The sequence below is a fragment of the Hakea prostrata genome, chromosome 10, assembly GCF_041222555.1.
Source record: "Hakea prostrata isolate BN-2017 chromosome 10, UWA_Hpros_2, whole genome shotgun sequence".
NCBI classification, from domain to species: Eukaryota; Viridiplantae; Streptophyta; class Magnoliopsida; order Proteales; family Proteaceae; genus Hakea; species Hakea prostrata.
This window is the reverse complement of record NC_142609.1, coordinates 38,834,123-38,847,478: the sequence shown is the minus strand read 5'-3', so window position 1 is coordinate 38,847,478 and position 13,356 is coordinate 38,834,123.

Genomic DNA, 13,356 nt, shown 5'->3' with positions numbered 1-13,356 from the left:
ACCCAGTACATCAAGTTGTTGTTGGTGGTGGTGTGTTTAAAAGGTTGAATCCACTCCCAGAATCAGGGTAACCAAACAATTTTTCAGACATATTCACTTTCAGAATCAGGGTTACCAAACAGTTTTTCAGACAAATTCATTTTCAGAATCAGGGTTACCAAATGGTTTTTCAGACAGATTCAGTTGTCAGAATCAGGACAACCAAACAGTTTTTTCATAACAAATATGATTCTACAGAACCTAATTCCACAGAATCATGATTCTATAGAAACATGACTCTGAATCGGATTCCATAGAATCGCGGAACCAAACACGGCCTAAGGAAATCTTTGAAAACTACAACCAGAACCACAACTGCTCATAGACTAACAATTGCAACTAAACAGAGACACTTCTCCTCATGGTAACAACAACAAACCATCAATAGTAGCAGTCTTTAACAATTGCTTTTAATGACTTAAAACGAATGGAAAACTAAACGGCTAGGCCCGAACTTTCCTTTTATCAATGCTTGCAAGAACAAATCAATCATTATCCTAGGTCAAAGACCTATGCTTGGGTCTTTGAAGGACATATATGGTCCAGGTGCCTTGCATTATAAATTAAAAGGGCTTGGATACAAACTGGGTCAGGCTGGTCCACATCTATGGCAACTGTTGAATTGAAAAACTAATAACCGCATTATGATCACATTTTACAGAATCAGAAAGACTTAGATAAGAATTGGCAAATGATGGTTATTATAACCCATGAGTTCCCACCAAGTACATCAATTAGAAACAATCAGCAAATTCAAAAGACAGAGTAATTAACTTACTTTTTTGCTACCCCTTCAACGTCTTCCCTCACCAAAGCCCCTGGATCATCAGCTCAGTTAAGCAATGGCTCTTGGGAGAATAAAACTTTTGCTGCCACTTTAGACAGTAATTTAGGTCATTATTCTTGCAGAATTTAAACAAACCCGTATTCTAAATGTATTTCACACATAGTATACTCAATTAACACAAGGAAAACCAATAGCTGATATTCTAATTGTATTTTACACATAGTATAGTTAACCTCACAAAATATAACAAATATATCACATACAAAATGTTTACCAACTTGTTCAATGTCTCCTAAATAAACATTGTTCAAAGGATTCAACCAAATAATCCACTTCACATAACATTCAAATTAAATTTAACAAATATAATGAAGCTATTCAGAATCTGATGCAGATCTTTCAGCATTTGACGAAGAGCTTGAGTGGTTCAAAATTTCTGGGAGCTTGAGGTGGTTGGCAATTTGGTCTACGCGCCGACGCATGTAGCGCATATCACCCCTGTTTCGTGCTACTTGTTGCTGAAGAGTCAAAAATTCAGCTCGACTGATGTGTGCATCAACAGCAGCTTGTGCTCCTACAACTGCAGCCTGCACTCCTACATGTGGCATCTCACAAGGCAAAAAGCAAAAAAAATTGACGTTCGTCACCATAGAGCTGTGAGTCCTTCTTATGAGCTCATTTTTTATTAACGTAATGAATTTCATCTATATCATACGCAAATACAGATGTATGAAGAAGGAACAGTGGCAACTCTTTGAAGAATCAGGACTTTCTATCACAGCCACAAAACGACACCTAAACAGTTATTCCGTTGCACTACCTTTCAAAGAAATCAGGACTAGAATAAATATTCTAATAACAACACTGAAATGGTGGTGACTATACTAAAGATTCATGCCATGTTTCAAATTTTGAAAAATTCCCAAAGAACTGTCAAATCATTGGATAGACTAATAACACCAAATGAGAAACTTACGATGCATCATAAATACACGTAACAGATAAAGCCTATATATCTAACTTAGTTCTTCATCTGAAACAATTCTTAAAGTATATGCGTATGATTATTATAACAGTTCCATACCAAGTCTTATATGAGATTTAAATACCTTAAACTTGTTGGACATAATATAATATCATGGACAATCGTATAAGACAAATGAAGACATACAATCATAAGAATGAAAAACTTATCTTATTTTGAATAACATGAATGATCTCCTTGTTGAAAGCATCGTAGTATACATCCATCTAATGATGCATAAACAAAGTTGGCGGAGTTGAGACGTGTCGGTGCTGGCCGACACTTTCTTTAAGGTATTTAAACGCCCCAAATAGTGCACACGGGTTCTAAGTGCGTTTTCACCCCCAAGATCAAACAACCCCTCCATTGCAGATGATGCACTCCGTTGCAATGAACTAAGCGATCCAAAAGCTACATTCACCAATCCGTTGTTGACATAGTTTTCAAAACAACTTCACAAAACATAATTTCCCTCTCTTAATAAACAACCCCTCTCACCTTTATATAGGAGAGTAAAAGACACCACTAAGGATTGTCTCCAAGAAACCCAACTCTTCCCTTAAGGCTTGTTTGTTAGCTACCAAACTAGCCACTAAGGAAAACACCTATTGTCCACTTAGGTGTCCATTGGAAAAAGACAACCAATTAAAATGAAATATTTTGAAATTTCAAATAAAATTACAACAATTTCATCCTATTTCGAGTCTAGGAAAAATAAAACCATGTTTTGAGCGCCTTTTGAAGGGCAACTTAATATTGTTGTTTTTTACGGAACTTTTGTGAGACAGAGTTCTCTATTTTCTATCTAATCTTCTATTTAGCATTTTCTTTGTCGTTCCGGTTTCATTTTGGTATCAAAGCGCTATGTTGCTTCTACCAATAGTGCCAAGAAATCGTAAAAGTAAAAACATAAAATTACGAAAATACGACCCAAAACATTAAAAAAAAAAAAAAATGATGTTCGTCACTGCAGAGCTGTGAATCCTTCTCATAAACTGGTTTTGGATCAACGTGATAAATTTCAATTTAGTCCAAGCCCAACAACCCGAGATACCTCATGTGTGGTCCCCTTATGCATCAAAGTTTGAAATATTAATTTTTTTTTTTTTTGTAAGACTACCTAAACATTTTCTATGTGAATAAATTACTAAATAAATTTTTAAAAAAATATAGGCAGATGGCTCTCAAGGGCCTAAATCAGACAGGATTAAGCATCTACATAAAATAAGGTTTTCTTCAACTTCTAGTGCTTCCAATATGAAAAAAGCATGCAAGTTCGGAAATGTTTCAGAATCATCATAATTGGCATAATCCATGGTCAGAACAACAGAAGTCATATCCATGTGAATGAAGCCTTATATGCTCTCGTCCTCATAAACATGTTTCTTGAGATCAAATATTGTGTCGTACGGAGTAAGTCTATAAAAGTGAACTCACCAACCGTCATGAATATTCACAAACACTAGTATTTTATTACCGGTTGCAAAAGACACAATAACATGGGATCTATTATGTATACCATAATACCCCAGAAGTTTGTCGTTGTATGCAAGGGTATATCAACAATGTCATCATTGAATATTAAGGCAATCATATTTGGAGCAACACCTGTTTAGTGAGATATTCTATTTCTGATGTCCCCTACAGTAGTTATTGTGCTATAAGTGATGAGGAAATGACAAATAAACGAGCCAAACAAAAGAATGGATAGAAAAATTGAAAACTCTCTCTCAAAAGTTTCTTAAAAAACAATAATATTCATCTACTCTCCAAAAGACACACAAAACATCATTTTTATTACAAAAACCCTAAAATGAGAAAAAGAAAAAAAAATTATGAAAATATCACTAAAATAGTAAATTGTCCAAAATGCCCTCAAAACGGTCTTGAAATGCAAAAAAAAAAGAAAAAAACGACATTCGTTATTGCATAGCAATGTCTTTCTTACGAGTGCTAGGTTGTTTAGCATTATTTTTTGTCGTTTCGACTTTCTTTTGGTATCAGAGCGCTAGGTTACTTCTACCAATAGTGTCAAGATTCATAAAAAATTGAAAAAAAAAATTGAAAAAAACACACACAAAATTACGAAAATGCCACAAAAACGTAAAATGCCACAAAAGTCAAAAAAATTGACGTTTGTCACCATAGAGCTGTATGTCCTTCTCACGAGTTCATTTTGGATCAATGAATTTCAGCTTATTACGAGTCTAGGAAATATAAAAACATGTTTTGAGTGCCTTTTGAAGGGCAACTTAATATTGTTGTTTTTTTATAAAACTTTTGAGAGATAGAGTTCACTATTTTTTATCCAATCTTTTGTTTAGCATTGTTTTGTCATTTCGGCTTCATTTTGGTATCAGAGCTCTAGGTTGTTTCTACCAATAGTGCCAAGATCCCTAAAATAAAAAAACACAAAATTTACGAAAATGCCAAAAAAAAAGTAAGATACCCAAAAAACAAAATAAAAAATGACGTTCGTCACCACAAAGTTGTGAGTCCTTCTCACGAGCTTATTTTTGGATCAACGTGATGAATTTAAGCCTATTCCAAGTCCAAGACTCCGAGATATTTCATGTGTCACCCCTTATGCATTAAAATTTGAAAATATGAAAACACAAAGGTGGAAGAAGTTATGATTTTTTAGTTGACAGTATTATTGAAATTCTACTGGGCCACTTCAAAGGATAACGTGGGCGTGGTCTATATGTCATTATTATATTAGTCTAGGTTCAATAGGAACCCCAAAAGAACATGGTCATTCACAAGTGTCATTTTTTTAACAACATGCTAAATATATATAATTGTACATATGTTCTTAGTAACTCAAAAACATAATCTTTTGTTTAGCATTGTTTTGTCGTTTTGGCTTCATTTTGGTATCAGAGCTCTAGGTTGTTTCTACCAATAGTGTCAAGATCCCTAAAACAAAAAAACACAAAATTACTAAATGCCACAAAAAAGTAAAATACCCAAAAGGCCCAAAAAAAAATGATGTTTGTCACCACAGAGTGTGAGTTCTTTCTCACGAGCTTATTTTGGATCAACATGATGAATTTCAGCCTATTCCAAGTCCAGGACCCTGAGATACCTCATGAGCCACCCCTTATGCATCAAAATTTGAAAATATTAAGACAGAGGTGGAAGAAGTTATAATTTTTTGGTTGACAGTATTATTGAAATTCGGCTGGGCTGCTTCAAAGGATACCGTGGGCGTGTTCTACATGTCATTGGTAAATCAATCTGGGTTCAATTGGAACCCCAAATGAACATAGTCATGGACAAGTATCATTTGTTTAAAGTGCTAAATATATCCAATAGTACATGTGTTCTTAGTAGCTCCGATCGTCCCGTGATCACCGCGGCTGCATCTTTTCCGATTTTTCATTTGTTTTGACGTTGGTGAAACAGTTTTAAAGGTTCATCACAAAAATGTCTCATTCAGGATAAGGACATGGTGGGCCCCGTTGGAAATAAACTTAGTTGGGCTTTTGGTTTCCTTCGGCCCGTGCCTTTCCTCCCGGCTTTTTTTTCGTTTTTCCTTCCTTTTCCCTTTTGTGTACCTTTATATATATAAAAAGTTGAACTCCTTTCCTGCTTAACCACTTCTCCATTTCTTTCTGTTTGCTCGCCCTGGTGGCTCGTTGTGTTTGTTCTTTTTGGGTGTTTGGCCGGTTGTGTGGCTGGGGGTGAGTGGGGGTTAGGGACCTATATTTTAGGCACCACCTCTATTCCCAAAACAATTTTTTCATATCCTCTCCTTTTCATTGCCACTACCTTAGTTCCAAGCTCAAGGAAATAGTTTGGAGTCTAGTTTCGACTAGGCTCAGAACCAAAAATATTTTATGAAACGCAAACTTTCAATCATTATTGGTTTCAAAGGCTAAGTGGCTAAATTAGTTCACAAATTTCAACCAAACCCTATTTTGAGTCCCTAAAACAGAAAACATTGAATTGTATAAATAAAGGGAAAATTTCAGACACACCCCAAGATATATGGCAAAAAGCATAGATACTCTAGAACCAAGGTGCGAAGTTGCGGTGAAATTCTCTGAGATTTCATTGACAAAAAAAATATATATAATTTCACCAACATGAGACAGATCACACATGCGAGCAGCAGAAGTCAGAAGGTCACTCACTATTCATTAAATAATAATATTAATGTGGATGTGGATTGCTAGGCTCCGAAGGTACCACTAGCCATTATATAATTGAAAGGTGACACGTGAACAAATGGATCAGATTGCCATTAAATATTTGAAAGAATGAACGGTCACTTTTAAATGGATGCGTGAAGTGTGAACAAATGGATCAAATTTGAGATTTCAGAAAGCCATTTGTATGTTTTCTTATCTTTTCGTCCCATTGCGACGGTGGTTCCGGTGAAGCAGAGATGAAGCTCATGGGTGGCTATTTGCGATGGTGGTTCCGGCGAAGAAAAGCAGAGTTGAAGAAAGAGTGTTGACGATCATCTCCTTTTCTTTTAAATTCTTCTACCTCTTATGGTTGGTTTCTCAATTCATGTTGTTTGGACTTTGGAATCGGTGATTGTTTCACTTTCATTAAAGCTGGAATTGCAAAAATCACCCGTGTTGCCTTGTTGGTTCCTTTCAGAAGCAAAGTGCGCCGTCGACTCTGTTAACGAGAAAAACACTAACCTCTCTCACCCTATCGCAAAAATCCATTATATATATGCCAAGTCCTTCACATGGAGAGAGAAAGGAAGGAGTAGCTAGGAAGATTTTGGCGATTCTGGCGAATGGGTGTCAGGTTCGGATAAATTTCACTTGAACTTTGACTGTATTTCGTCATTTGCCAAAAAATTGGCAATTTACCGGTGATATGAACATATATTGTTTTCGGTGCCCAAAAAAACTCTTTGTTTGGTGAACGCTGCCGAAATTCTCAAAAATTCGCCGAAAGATAGTACTAGGGGTGTCAATTTTCAACCCAAACCGTTGAAACTGGACCGAACCGAACCTTAATGGGATGTGTTTGGGCTGAAGACCCTCAGCCCGAATGATTTCGGGCTGGGCCGGGCCAGCCCTTGTGCGGCCCGCTAGCCCGAACCTCAGCCTATTAACCCATTTGGATAAATAAAAATAAAAATAAAAATAATAACCCTTATTCCTTATGGTTAAGGCTCATTAACTCACTGTTCAACCGACGTTTCATATTCTTTAAAACTTAAATTTCAAATTTCAAAGTTTTCATTATTTTAAATTTTAAGTTTTACCAAAACGGTGGCAAACCCTAGTTCATTTAATTTTTAAGTTTTACTAAGACGGTGGCAAACCCTATTTCATTTAATGTTTTAATAATTCAATTTTAGTTTTAACTTTTATCATTTTATGCCTTTTAACCTAACACCTTAGTTCCTTAATTCTTATGATTTTACTTTCAGTTTCAGACTTTCTTCATTGTTTCGAAAAGGGTTTTCACTTTTTCAAACCATGCGTTGTTACTAGGCTCTAGCAAATCTATTTCTTAACACAAGTAATTTCAAGTTGAGTCTTCATATAAATCAAATTTCATTGGGTAGAGATTATAAGGTTGACCTACACATGATAGAAGAATCTAAATTTTTTTTTTTTGGGGTTGGGGAGCGTTTGGATTAAGGCATCAAGCTAATGCCATCATTAGATTTACTTGGAGTCTTCATCCTCTCTCTTTCAAAGTATTTTGTGTGAAGAATTGAGGAAAAATAAAAATAAGTTTCAATATTTATTTTTAATTTAGTCCAAACCGTTAGCCCAAACTGAATCCAAACCGTTAGCCAAAACCGCTAACTAACCCGAACCCAAATTGCACCAAATCGAAACCGCACCGAAACCGTTATCTTTTAAATGGACTGTGTTTGGGCTGGAGGGTTTCCAGAAGAAACCGCTCCAAACCGCACCATTGATACCCCTAGATACCGCACCATTGATACCCCTAGATAGTACCATGTCTAGAACTATGTTGGAGATTGACAAACATACCCTAATTAGTATTTTACCATATCATGTGTTTCTTACCCGTTATACCCTTATCTTCAACCTTGTTTTTTACATAAAAGGAAAAGTCTCACCGCATGATGAAAACCAATCACTAGAAAACAGATGATGTTGAACTCTTTCTCTTCCTGCAAAATCTCAAAGAGGTAGTAGGGAAGTACCTGAAGAGAAATCCTGTATCTCCAATACCTGAAGAAAGACGGAAGAAGGTGAGGCAGTTTGTTTTCCATGCCAAGAAATGCAGATAATTACGTGCTCAAATTCCAGGAATCTGAAAATAAAATGAGAATTAATCAGCCAATTTGAGGGGCTTGAAATCTGGATGAATAATTTACATGACCTGTAACAAACATCGATTTCAAGCTTGAACCATCCAGCGCTTTGGGGAGAGGAGACAAGTGGAGATGAGGAGGAGAGAAAGAAGGAAAGTGAGGAAGGAAACAAAGTGAAGAGTGAAGAGAAAGGGTTATTGGTGAAACCCTTTACAGTCACCCTCGGCTGCTTGTAGGTCGCTTGAGATTGTGAATCTAAGTTCTAAATGTCAAACATTTAGAGGGGATCTATCTCTTGAATTGAATTCTGACAAGAAAAATTCAGAAATGTGCCACCCTCTAATGTGCTTATGTGCAGTGGAAAATCAAAAGATTGACCTTATAGGATTTTATTGGATTCCAAAATTTTGGCTTCGAGGATAGACGAAGGCCAGATGTCCCAAATTAAGGTCAGGACTCAGGACTGAGTGTTTGACCTGGACTTGCTTGATTTGACTCTACCAGCTTGTATGATTTATTATTATTATTATTATTATTATGGTAAAAAATTTGAGGGAAACTCAAGTTTCGACCTGATGAAAATGGGAAACTTATGTGAAAACTTGGAAAATTTTCGAGGAAATCGAGGACTTTTCCATACAAGTTTAGACAGGTTTTAGAGAGTATTTTGAGGTGGGATCCTGGATTTAGCTAATTAGAGTATAAATAATGCATTTGTTGTATTTTGCTAAAAAAAACAATGTAGATATGCCATTCAATGTACATAACATCAACATAGAGTTGTTCAAAAAGTACATTATAAAATTAACTATTTAAGCACATAACATTCAATATATAATTTCTAACTTCAAAATAGTTGACAATAAAAAGAAAATACAACTTAGTGTTAAGAGGAGTGCCAAAAGTGGATTCATCATATGAGTTGAGTAGTACTATGCATGTAACATCCCCTCCTCCAACCAACGAACATAAACCCATGACATTTTATGCCTATGGTTGTCAAGTTAATCGACAACTGCAATTTTATGAGTCTGGTCATCAATATGCTTAAGATAACCAACCTAAAGGAATACGCACTTTGAATAGGGAAATCCTTAATGGAGGGGGTATTTGTTATGGGTATTTGGGGAAACATGAAATAAACAAAAAAATTGAAAATTTGGAAAATCTACAAAATTTACAGGAAAAAAATCTCAAGTTTCCACAAAATTTCCCAAGTTTCTATTAAATTTCGCAAGTTTCTACAAAATTTTCCAAGTTTCCATAAAATTTCCCAAGTTTCCACCGAAATTTGGGAATTTTTTCCTCATGAACCAGCTGGTCCAACTGGGTTGAACCAAGTTTCAACAGGTTTCGAGGTTTCGACGAAATTTCAACAGTTTCGATCAAAACTGAGGACTTTTTTTTCGGTCCTCATCAGTTTCGTTTTGCATTTTCCAAAATGGAAAATTTCGATAGAATTTTGTTCTATAATTATTATTATTATTATAATAATAGAAGAACAATAATATTAAAATATGTATTGTTTTATTATTTGGTGGTTAGAGGCAGGTACAGATTAGGGTGAAGGTTAAGCTAGGATCATCATGGTTACAGTCACGGTTTTAAGGAGCCAGCACAATCTAGCCCTATTGCAGCTCTACTAGCAACTGATATCATGGGCTTCTTTGAAATTAAACAGAGAAGTGTCTTCAAGACAAAGTGCAATGACAACCTCAATGTTGGAGATGATCCACTACGTTTAGCAGCTACGGATTTGGAATTGTGTAGAAGTCTCTATCATTTGGCACCCATCACTTCATTATCATCTACGCATGTTAGTGGGACCTTTCACTTGTATACTGTTGTTTCTGTTGGATCCGAATATTGTCAACATACAATTCAAAAGAATTTCATAAGAAGAATGATAATTGGAAGTCCTTTATGAACAGAAACTTCTTTTGGTCATTCATACAATCAGCCGGAACACCATTTGTTCTTCAAAGCGTAGTAGAGGATTGAATTTGAAAAGTTTCTTTATTTAGAATGAACCTTAGCTTTGTTCTCAAAGAAAGCTTGGGAGATGCTGTCTCACTCTCCTTCTCGATCACTTTGGTGTCGGCTAATGAATGAAAAAAATCTGAAGCCATATTCACTGACTTAGGGGATTGGAAAATCAATTCTCATGGCAAGAGATGATATGAAGGAAGAGATTTTATGCTGCTTGGCAATGGAAACCCATGGCATGATTGGTGGATTCCTAACATCCCTAAGCTTCAAATCCAAGGTATGGATCTTTCTAATGCCCCTTCTACAATTTCAGAGTTCACTGATCCTATATCTAGATTATTAGAAGCATGGTGGACAATACAACATGTCAATGCAATATGCAGTATTCTCATTCCTCTGTTTGAAAAGGAAGATGATCAAGTCATTTGGTTTCCTACTTCCTCCAGAAAATTTTCTGTGGCTTCTGCTCATAGATTAGGACCATTAGGTGAAGAATCACTCTCCTTCTGATACTCAAAAATTATGGCTGAAGCTCTGGAAATTGAATTTATATCTATTCAAATATTTCTTAATTTGGAAAACTCTCTTGGGTAAACTTTCCACTCCAGATTTATTACTCAGAAAGGGATGCAACATACAAGATTCATGTGTCTCTTGTGGTCAGATGCAATTGACAGCAGCTCATACTTTCTTCCAGTGTCAATTCAAAACAAGCGTGGAGTCATATGAGCATACATGACATGCATCACAGAGCACTTCAAGAATTGATACAGATTCTCATTATGGACAAAGTCTCAAGCTCTTCTGAATTTTTAAATCAAGGTGTTATTTTCAACACTAAGTGGTTGATATGGAGAAATTACAATGACAAAGTGCATAGTAGATCTTCGATGAACCTAATACAAGTGGTCTATCTAGCAAGGAAAAAAGCCGCAAAATGCGAATTTAACAACTGCTCCCTTTTTTTTGGAAGAAGTGGATTTCTATATATTGAGCATGTGGATATTACATAAAATACTATCAAACAAGATAGAATCTAGGACCTCTTCACTAAAAGGGATGTTGCTCGTACCAACCCACCAACTGACTGATGCATGTTAGCGTATGTCATTTGATAGTTTATCATGTATTTTCTCATAGGGATTTAAATTTAGATAAATTACTTTTTCACATAAAAAAATTATTTCAGAATGAGAGGATTCAGTTTTCAATTTGTTGACCTGGTTCTCGGTAGGGCCAAGTTATCCCTGGGATGCTGTCATTGAAATTTCTACCCAGTCATGGAAATCGAAAATGACATTTTCTATTTTTTTTTTTTTTTTTTTACCTCTTGTTAGCAGGGAGAAGAAAAACTACTCAAATTTGGGCATTGGTTAGTAGCAGGACTTGGCAATGACTTCCTACATCTACTAACCAACTAAGCTAATTCAGATGGGTAAATAAAGGTAATTTCTAAATGGGGATGTGGCTTAGTAGTTAGTAGAGCTCAAATATGTATGCTAAGAATCAGTTCCATCAAGTCTTAGGTGGTAATGGATATAATGTTTCAAGTGGTCCAACTCTTAACTCTTCCAAACCTCATGGAGTGGAATCAGCATCCCCTCTCTTCATGACTAAATTTGCGTTTGTAAAATATATTCATTAATTATGCATCGTTTGTTTATTAGATTAAAAAAATAGGAAAAATTCCATGTAATGAAGTGGAAAAATAGAATAAACAAAATTTGTGAAAAAATACTGGAAATATGAGCCCCACTATTATTAGGTTGGGATGATCCATGATGTTTCTCAACTTTGGTTAGAAACTTTGATCCGAAAAAAAAAGAAAATTTGCTTAGAAGGAATCCTCCCATAAGCCAGATTTCTGCTCTCTCTCTCTCTTCGTGTGGTACTTAGAGTCATGTTACTTACAACTCCCAAAGCAAACATGGAGAGGTCGTTCCATAATTAGAGAAAATTAAAGGACAAAAGTTCGTGCCATATTTAGACTTAACAGTTGTAATAGAAAAGGAATCATCGCAAGGTTGGTTGTGGAGAAGATAGTGGGTTCAATCTTGCTTAATAATATATAATACTATCATATCATACTATTACTATTATAAAAGCATGAACTAAGAAAAGATGTCTACATTTCACTTCCCAAAACATCCCTACCTTCTAAAACTACTAAACCTTTAAGTTAATCAAAAAATAATATCCAAAAATGTAATTTGTCAACAATAACCGTCTGCATTACATGAATTAAGTTAATAAAGTGGCAATTAATGCAAACACTACTAAACGTGCGACAAAACCCAAATCTGGTGCTAACGTCGACCAACCAACTTCACCACGCTTCCCGGGGCACGGTACTTGTGGCACCCACTTGATGCCCGCGCGCACCTCCGCCCGGGCGAACGCCCTTAGCCACGATCCGTCTCCAGCCCCCCCCCCCTCCCGATCTCACCCGCGACTAACTCTTCGTTGGCGACCTCAATCCTGATTCATCTCCTAAGTTCAATTGTCTTCTTCATGTTTTCTTTTGGAGTCTGAATTCTATAAGATCTTCCATTTGGATTTTTTAGGGTTTCTAATTACCGTCCCCACTTGAACGGTTTGAAACGCAATACTATTTGGGAGGATGTCATTCTCATTTATTCATATGTAGGAATTTACTATTTTAGACATTATTTATTATTAATAAAATATTTTTAAATTAATACATAGGGGTAATAGGGAAAAACTAAATGTAACCATCTTTTCTGAGTTCATACTTTTATAATAATAGTATGATAGTGTGATATAATCATTACTATGATTAGTATGATAGTAGGATAGTATGATATGGTAGTATATTAGTATCATATGATATGATATGATAGTATGGTGATATGATATGATGGATATGATATTATGATATGATAGTATAATAGTATGATACAATATGATAGTATGATGATATAATATGATGATATGATACTATGATTGTTTGATATCATTTTTTTATAAACATGATATGATATGATATGAGTGTATGATAGTATGGTGATATAATATGATGATATGATATTATGATATGACAGTATAATAGTATGATACGATATGATATTATGATGATTTTTTTTGGGACGATATATGATGATATGATCTATGTTTTTTTGTTTTTTTTTTTTTTTTTTTTATAAACATGATATGATAAGAGAGTATGATAGTATAATATGGTATTATGATAATATAATTTAATAAAGCCGCAATCTGCACGAGCTTTGT